The 9,380-nt window shown below is 45.2% G+C and overlaps 1 long non-coding RNA gene across 1 annotated transcript in view; it reads right to left on the reverse strand.

Annotated features, from left to right (window-relative positions):
* Positions 1-507: 507 nt before the first annotated feature.
* The window catches only part of LOC139025427 (uncharacterized), a 9,250-nt gene continuing 377 nt past the window's right edge, over positions 508-9,380 (reverse strand). The window contains exons 2-3 of the long non-coding RNA XR_011477007.1: positions 1,862-1,888; positions 508-738 (exon numbers count right to left, since the gene is read on the reverse strand). This is a non-coding gene — a long non-coding RNA (uncharacterized lncRNA). The remainder of the gene's footprint in view (positions 739-1,861; positions 1,889-9,380) is intronic.

A 9,380-nucleotide genomic window follows, 5' to 3' on the forward strand; every position in this document is an offset into this window, starting at 1 on the left:
GTGCCACGTTGAAAGTTACTGAGCTCTTCAGTAAGGCAATTCTACTGCCAAATTTTGTCTATGGAGATTGCATGGCTGTGTGCTTGACTTTATACTGTGGCTTAAATAGCCGAATTCACTAATTTAAAAGGGTGTCCACATACTTTTGGCCATTAAGCGTACATTACTTTGTGACAAGATACCTGTTTAAGTAAAAATGGTTTCATTGGACACATTTGAGTGATTGCTTGTTCCATTTATTTCTGTGGTTACCACAATCAGCTCTCTGGCTGAGACTGGGAGTGAAAACCTACACACACACACACAGGGTACCTATCCTGCGGTTCACTTGTCAAAACCCTCATTAACCCTACTACATCGAAGCACACAGAACAGCCCACACCAGAGAGTCAGTGGTTTACTTTCTAAATAAGGCCTGGACACTGCCTTTAGCCGTGGTATATTGGCCATATATCACAACCCCCCGAGGTGCCTCAACCAACTAAATTATAAGGCCTGGACACTGCCCTTAGCCGTGGTATATTGGCCATATATCACAACCCCCCGAGGTGCCTCAACCAACGAAATTAGAGCATTTAAAATAAATATTTTATCAAACCAGTCAGATATACTATGAATGTCAACCATGAATGTCAGCCAATCAGCATTCAGGGTTGGAATCACCCTGTTTATGAAATAAATAGCAGTGATAGCTGGATTAAAGACCCACATTAAACCCTTCTCTACTAGCAGTGATAGCTGGATTAAAGGGAGAGAGAAGTAGAAGAGAGTAATCCACATTTCTCAGCGTACAATAGGTATTCACTGTCTAGTCACATTTTGATCTGCTGTATTATAGAGTGGTATTACATTCCTCAACATCACAACTATCATCTTGGATGACGAGACTTGGGAGTCTGAATAAACCTAATCATCCACACTCACAACTCCCACATGAGGAGTACCTAATGTCCTTACGACGTTTGTCAATCACTATATATGATTACAACCGACTATATATTGATCACTCCAACTAGCACAGCCTAAAATGTTCTTATCCGGAGTAGCAGACACAAGTACTACACAATGCAAATAGCACGCCACTCACATGTTCTACTGTAAATAGAATATATCACTCACAAGAGGCAGAGTCCATTAGGCTGTTAAATATATCATATTCTAACATATCACAGTCAAGCTGCGAGGACTAACTGCCATTTATGGTGTCCTCAGATCGCGTATAATATGAAATATTTGGCACACATTCAATAGCTATATCCTAAACACATAAGTGTCCCTACCTCGTACAGAATAGGATGCTGCAATCGTCTCACTATCCTACCACTATATAGGACGCTAGGAATCACTCGTCCACTCATTAGCCTACGTTGATTAATAATTGGCCATAATGAAATTAACCTACCAAACCCTAACCGACAGGGTGGCCCTGTCTCTCTTCCCCACCCACCACCGCGAAATTAAAGACTGTATGTGGTTAATGATAAGTTATTAATTAAGCATTTCCTATATCAAAACTCGAGAAATCTAGATATGATCTAATGGGGAAAGGGTCAGATCCATGAAGTCAGGCAAACCTCTATATGTATGCTCAGGTCACTTCAGGCGGTGGAATCGAGCGTGCCATGGTTGAAGTGTACCAATTATAATTGCGTATGTGATCTATCCAGAGTGAGCCTCGGATTAAAGGAGTCGCGACGAAGCAGTCTCTCATCTAGATTCTCCTCTTCCTCTACTTTTAGTCAAGTTACTCAAGCTGATTAACAGACCCACATTAAACGCATTCTCTACTAGCAGTGGTAGCTGGACTAAAAGACCCACAATTAAACCAAATCTCTAAGGGAGAGGGAGAGTGTGGAATAACTTGGATTAAGGCCCCACATTAAACCCTCTTGCCTCTACTCTTAGCAGTTGCGAGGTAGCTGTGTAACTCAAAAAAGCCCACATTAGAGAGAGGACGCGTTCTCCATTAACTAGCAGTGATCATGTCTGACTAAAGACCCACAATTACATAGTTCACTTTCGTTCTTACAGACGAGTGAGGAATAACGTGGAGAGTATAACAGCACCCACGATTAGAGACACTTACTCGCGCGTAAACTAAGGCAGGTGATTAGTCTATGGATGGAGAGAGAGCGCGCAGCAGAAATGAAAAGCGCCGTCGTGCTACTTGAGTGGCGAAGATGATTGAGAAGCTAGAGAAGAGAGACGGTAAGAGAGCAGCCACAGACGAATGTAAGAGAAGAGCATGGGTTACGATCTACCTGGAGAAGCAGATGGGAGAAGAGACATGGAAAGGGTACGTAAACTAAGGCCAGACGACACACACACGATATGTAAAGGTCAGCCATTATATCCTGAAGGTAACTAGAGCGAAGTGAGTAAGAGACTGGAGATTAGAAGAGCCTACGAACAAATCAAGACAACCAGGCAATGTGACGCGCTCAGAACGCGAAGGCGAGTGATGAGATAGCAGCACGTTAAAGCACGACACACATTAAGAGAAGGGTACACCGCGTAATTACTCACGATGCATGAGCGCAAGATGAGATTAGACGAGGAAGAATGTGATAAGGAGATGCACGAAACGACGAGATGGAAGAGTAGCGGGTGGGCCCTGTCAATGAAACAAACCCCAGACCTGTAGGTTTTAAGTTCATGCTCCTTGAATAACACCTCCTGCAGGAAACAAGTGAGAACAGCCAGGGGTTTAAAGCCGCCTATCTGCGCTACCGAGTGACCGCTGAATTAGGCTTGCCATTGAAAGAGTCCACCAAATATGGAGATAGACCTCGCTGTCTTCTCATTTCATTACTGAGGCAGGTATGGAGAAGGCCTGAGGGATTACAAAGGTCCCACATAAGCCCCTATACTGAGAGAGCTAACACTCAGGCAGTCTGATAGCTGGCATTCACACTATCGCACGCGACTCAACAGCTGTAATTTATCACCCGAGTTGCCCTCCTTTTGGTTTGTAGATGTCAGTGGTAGAGTGGTAGGTTGCCGTCACCGACGAGCCTCACACTCGAGGCTGTCTTGACCACGCTGAGCAAAAGACTATTTCTGACTGACCTCTAAGCGCTCATCGCGCTAACCCCTAGGCAGTCAGACAGGGACAAGCCAGAACACTTAATAAGTGGCCATGACTAGGGAACACATTCACCTATGACCCTCTGTGTGAACACAGAAAGCAGAGTTTTATTTTTTCATATTCTCACATTTGACAGTCCCGGTCAAACGTAGCTGGTTAGAGGTCTGGGAGTGAGGGGTCAAACACCAGGCCGATTTTGGCAGACAGAAAAGTAGACAGCTGGTTTAGGACGGAGTCTCGCCGAGTACAGCGTGTTCTTTCAGGAAGGATTCACCACATGGTTTAAGGTCTGGCTCCGTCCATAACAGAGTCTTCAAGGAAGGATTCAACACAATGGTTTAGGCTGGTTCCGTGCAACACGGAAAGTCTCAGGAAGGATTCACGACTAGTTAAGGAGGCTGGTCCCGTCAACAGAGTCATAAAGGAAGGATTCTCATCTGGTTAGCAGCTGGGCTAACTGTACAGAGTCTTTCAGGAAGGATTCCACAAACTGGTATTTAGGACTGGTACCTGTACAAAGAGTCTCTCAGAGAGGTGCATTTCACACACTGGTTTAGCGCTGGTCCGTAACAGAGCTACTTACCAGGAAGCAATTCAACAACTGGTTTAAGGCTGGTCAATGTACAGAGTCTTCAGAAGCCAGATTCCACCACTGGTTCATTAAGGAGCTGGTCAGTAACAGAGTATCTATCAGAAGGATTCGCCACCACAACCAGATCAACGCCCTCTCTTCACAAAATCATGCGAAACGCATGTCTGGGTTTTCCAGGGCTGGTTTTCTGAAGAGTCTTTCGTCTCCCATGGAACGGTCATTCACCACGAATACTGGTTTAGGCTGGTCTGTAAGAGGAAGTCTCAGGAGGATTCACAGCCTGGCTTTAGGCTGGTCTGTACAGAGTCTTCAGGGAAGGATTCACAAGTGCGAACGCTGTTCCGCCCCCTACTCCTCCGCCCTGCGAAAACGCATGAAGGACTGGTTTAGGCTTGGTCTGTACTAGGTCTTCAGTTTGAGGATTGCAACCAACCGCAACGCCCTCTCGTCACACTAAACGGCGAACGCCTGTTACTGGTTTAGCGCCGCCCCCTGCGTCGGTCCGTTCACACAGAGTCTTCAGGAAGAGAATCTACACTTGGTTTATCTGGCTGGTATCGTGTACAGAGTCTTCAAGCTGCGGAGAAAGGCATGTGTCCGGAACCCCCTCTCTAAACTACTCCCACCCCATGACTGGTTTTTAGGCCCTGAGATCGGCATAATTACATGATTGCGAACGCTGTTCCGCCCCTCTCTAAAACACTGCGAAAACGCTGTTTCCGCCCCTCTCTAACACTGCGACCGCGTGTTCCGCCCCTCAAACACTTGCGAACGCTGCTGTTCCGCCCCTCTCTCACACTGCGCGCATCAACGCATGTTCCGCCCCTCTCACACTGCGAACGCTGTTCCGCCCCTCTCGTCACATGCGGACGCTGTTCCGCACCCTCTTCAACACTGCGAACGTCTGTTCCGCCCCTTCCACTCGAACCTGTTTCCGCCTCTCTACACTGCGAACGCCTGTTTCGCCCCTTCTTAAAATTGTGGAACGTGTTGTTAGCTAGGCAACTTATCCACTTTATTTTTTGCGACAGACGAAATGTTTCTGCACCAGGCAATAATAAAAGAGAGATTCTTATTGGACAAATTCAGGTAGGTCCTCCCTCCCAGTTTGGTATCTAGTGACTAACACCTGGTGGGTTGGTGATGGTGTGTCAAGCCACAACAACTCCTCTTGTTCTGACCGTCACTACAGGGTTAAATATATCTCATTCAGAAAACCCTGACCGGGAACTATACAGGGTTAATATAATCTCATTCAGAGGACCCTGACCTGAAACTCATTACTCAGGACGCCCTTACAGGTTATATAATCTCAAGAGACCCTTTACTGGAAATAATCCCGGACCTCGACCGTGGGTTAATATAATCCAGCCCATTCAGGTTAATCCATAGAGCTGACCGACTACGTTAATATAAGAGCTCTACTACAGGGTTTAATAATCTCATCAAACACGACCTGCTGGTTAATATAACTCATTCAGAGACCCTGACTGACTACAGGCTTAATATAATCTCAGAGACCCTGACCTGGACTACAGGGTTAATAATAATTCATTCAGGAGACCCTGGTACTGACTACAGGGTTAATATTAATCTCAAGAGACCCTGACACTGACTACAGGGTTAAATATAATCTCATCGAGACCCTGAACTCTGACTAAAGGTTAATATAATCTCATTCAGAGACCCCTTGACCCTGACTACCAGGGTTAATATATCTCAACCTTGAGCCTCACGGTTATATCTCAGACCCTTGACTGGACTAAGGTGTTAATATAATCTCATTTCAGAGCACCCTGATGACTAACAGGGTTAATATAATTCTCAGAGACCCCCTGCATCCGAACTACAGGGTTAATATAATTCTCATTCAGAGACCCCCTGACTGACTACACCGGTAATATAATCTCATCAGAGCCCCTGATCTGACGTACAGGGTTAATATAATCTCATCAGAGTGCGTACCCTGATCTGACTACAGGGTTAATATATATCTCAGAAGACCTCTGACCTGGACTACAGGGTTTAATAAAATCTCATCAGGACACCCCTGAGCTGGAACTACAGGATTTAATATAAATCTCAGAGAGCCTGATCTGACTACAGGGTTAATATAATCTCATGAGACCCTGACCTGACTACCAGGGGTTAAATAATAACTCTCATTCAGTAGATAGTACCGCCTGACCTTGACTACAGGCGTAAATTAACTCTCAGAGACCCCTGAACCTGACATAAACAGGTTAATTATAATCTCAGAGAGACCCTGAATCTGACTACAGGGTTAATATAATCTCATCGGACCTGATCTGACTACAGGGTTAATATAATTCTCTCAGAGAGCCTGACTTGACTACAGGGTTAATATAATCTCATCAGAGAGCCTGATCTGACTAACAGGGTTAATATTAATCTCAATTTCAGAGACCCTGACCTGACTACAGCGTTAATATAATCTCATCAGCAGACCCCTGATCTGAACTACAGGTTACATAAAACTCAGAGAACCCCACTGACCCTAAACTACAGGGTTAATATAATCTCATCAGAGACCCCTGACCCTGACTGAACAGGGTTAATATTATTCTCATCAGAGACCCCTGACTTGACTCAGGGTTAATCGAGACCCTGAACTTAACTCGGTATTAGATCTCATAGGAGCCTGACTTTACTACAGGGTTAATATCTCAGAGACGCCTGACCTACCTACAGGGTTAATATAATCTCTTATGAGACCCCTGACACTTGAACTACAGGGTAATATAATTCCTAGAGACCCTGACCCTAACTACAGGAAAGCGTTAAATATAACTTCACAGAGACCCCTGAAAAAACCTGACTGACAGGTAATAAACCTCAAGAGCCTACCTGACTACAGGGTTCTAATATAATCTCATCCGAGACCACCTATCCTCTGACTATCAGTGGTTAAGTATAATCTCAGAGACCCCAGCCTGACTACAGGGTTAATATAAGCTATCTCAGACAGACCCCTTGATCTGACAACATGGGTTAATAATAATCTCATAGGAGACCTGACCTTGACTACAGGGATTTAATATAAACACTCAGAGAACCCCCTGATCTCTGACTACAGGAGGGGTTAATATAATCCTCATTCAGAAGACCCTGACCGCTTAGGAACATATTATCAGAGCTGACGCTATAAGGGTTAATAATCTCAGAGACCCTGACTTGACTACGAAGGGTACTTAATTTCAGAGACCCTATCACTACAGGTTTCTCATTCAGAGAACCCTGAACCGACTACAGGGTGGTTTAATATAATCTGAGACCCTGACCTGACTACAGGGCTTTAATATAATCTCATTCAGAGACCCTGACACTGACACAGGGAGATTTTAATATAATCTCATATTCAGGACCCATAGACCTGACTACCAGGGTTAATATAATCTCAGAAGACCCCTGACCCTGACTACAGGGTTATATAATCTCAAGAGAGACCCCTGATCTGACTACAGGGTTAATATCAATCCTCATTCAGAGAGCCCGACCTGACTACAGGGGTTAATATAATCCATTCAGAGAGCCCTGACCTGACTACAGGGTTAATATAATCTATTCCAGAGAGCCTTGAACCTGACTAAGGATCGTTATATAACTAATCTCAGAGAGCCTGACCTGGACTTAACCAGGTTAATATAATCTTCAAGTGACGCTGAACAGGATTTACTCGACCCCTGATCTGGACTAACAGGTTTAAATATAATCCTCATTCAGAGAGCCCTGAACCTGACTTACAGGGTTAATATAATCTCATGTCAGAGAGCCCTGACCTGACTACAGGGTTTTAATATATCTCATTCAGAGAGCCCTGATCCTGACTAACAGGTTCAGAATAATTAATCTCATTCAGAGACAATTGAACAGCTAATCCATAACCTCATATTATCAGATTATGGGACCAGTGTTGTACCTGCTGTATGACTCACTGGACTGTAGTGGCTGGATCCCAGGACCTGCCTCACAGCCAGGACACAGAGATGACCAGTGAAAGACTTTTGAATTCAAAACTGACATGAAGCCATGTTATCGAAGGGGGAGAAGAGACGGTGTCCGGCTGTCCACAGGAAGCTTCACGATACAGCACAACACACTGGGAATGTGTTACCAGAGGATCCATTCCAGCCTTCCTTACACGTCATCGCAGGGAACAGACACACGGATCACACCACACACACACACACACTTGTACAAAACACGCTCGTACAAACACAGACTCCAGGGTTCTCCCCAAAGCTCGTACAAACACAAACTCCAGGGTTCTCCCAAAGCTCGGTTACAACACAGATTCCAGGGTTCTCCCCAAAGCCCGTACAAACACAGACTCCAGGGTTCTCCCCAAAGCTCCTGTACCAAACACACACTACTCCAGGGTTCTCCCAAAAGTAATGTACCAAACAAGACGTCCAGGGTTCCTCCCAAACCTCGTACAAACACAGACTCCAGGGTTCTTCCCAAAGGATTGTAAAGAGGGCGCTGCAACACCTTATAGAATTGGCTGCCCCACTTTGCAAACATTTCAGAGCGATCGCCTACACGCTCGTAAAATGCCAATGCATTTCTAGTATTAAATTAACAAACGGTAACATTAATGATCCAATAAACTACACTACAAGGGACATGGATCTAGTCCAGTAATCAGATCAATACTTAATTATAACAAGGCCGGCAGTCTAGTCCCAGTAATCAGATGATCTTATATTAACACAGCCAGAGTCTAGTCCCGATAGCTATATAACACAGCCAATTAGTAGGTATCAATACTTATATTAAAACCAGCCGAGTCTAGTCCCAGTATCAATGAATTCTTATATATAACACAGCCGGGGTCTAAGTCACCCAGTATCCAGATTAACTTATTATTAACACAGCCAAGGTCCTAGTCCCAGTATCAGATGATACTTATATTACCAGCAGCCAGAGTCTAGTCTCCCAGTGCTATATATAAATATAACCAGTGCAAGTCAAGGGTTAAACAGAGACCCAGACACCTAGACTGTTACCCTGTATGTGAAAACTTGTGCTAGGGCTCTTGTTACCCGTACTGAGACCAGACAGAGGACACATACGGGTAACAGAGACCCAGACAGAGACACAAAACGTAACAGTAGACCCAGACCAGAAGAAACAAGACGGCAACAGAGACCCAGACAGAAGACACAGTACGGGTAACAAGAGCCACAGACAGAGACGACACAGTACGGGCGTAAACAGAGACCCAGACAGAAGACACACAGTACGGTACAGGAACACAGAAACACAAGATACGGACGGACCAGACAGGAGAGGACACGCCCAGTACGGGTATACAGAGGACCCAGAACAGAGACGACGACGAGAGGGTAACAGAGACCCAAACAGAGAGACACAGTACGGTAACAGAGACCCAGAAGAAAGACACAGTACGGGTAACAGAGACCCCAGAACAGAGAGACACAGTCACGGGTAACAGAGAACCCAGACAGAGACCCAGACAAGAGAAACACAGTAACGGGTAAACAGGAGACCAGACAGAAGAGACACAGTACGGGTTAAACAGAGACCCAGAACAGGACACAGGTAACGGGTAACAAGAGACCCAGACAAGACCAAACACAAGTACGGGGGTAACAGAGAACCCAGACCAGAGACCACAGTACGGGTAAACAGAGACCCAGAACAGAGACACCAGTA

The sequence above is a fragment of the Salvelinus sp. IW2-2015 genome, unplaced genomic scaffold (genome assembly GCF_002910315.2).
Source record: "Salvelinus sp. IW2-2015 unplaced genomic scaffold, ASM291031v2 Un_scaffold2642, whole genome shotgun sequence".
Classification (NCBI taxonomy): Eukaryota; Metazoa; Chordata; class Actinopteri; order Salmoniformes; family Salmonidae; genus Salvelinus; species Salvelinus sp. IW2-2015.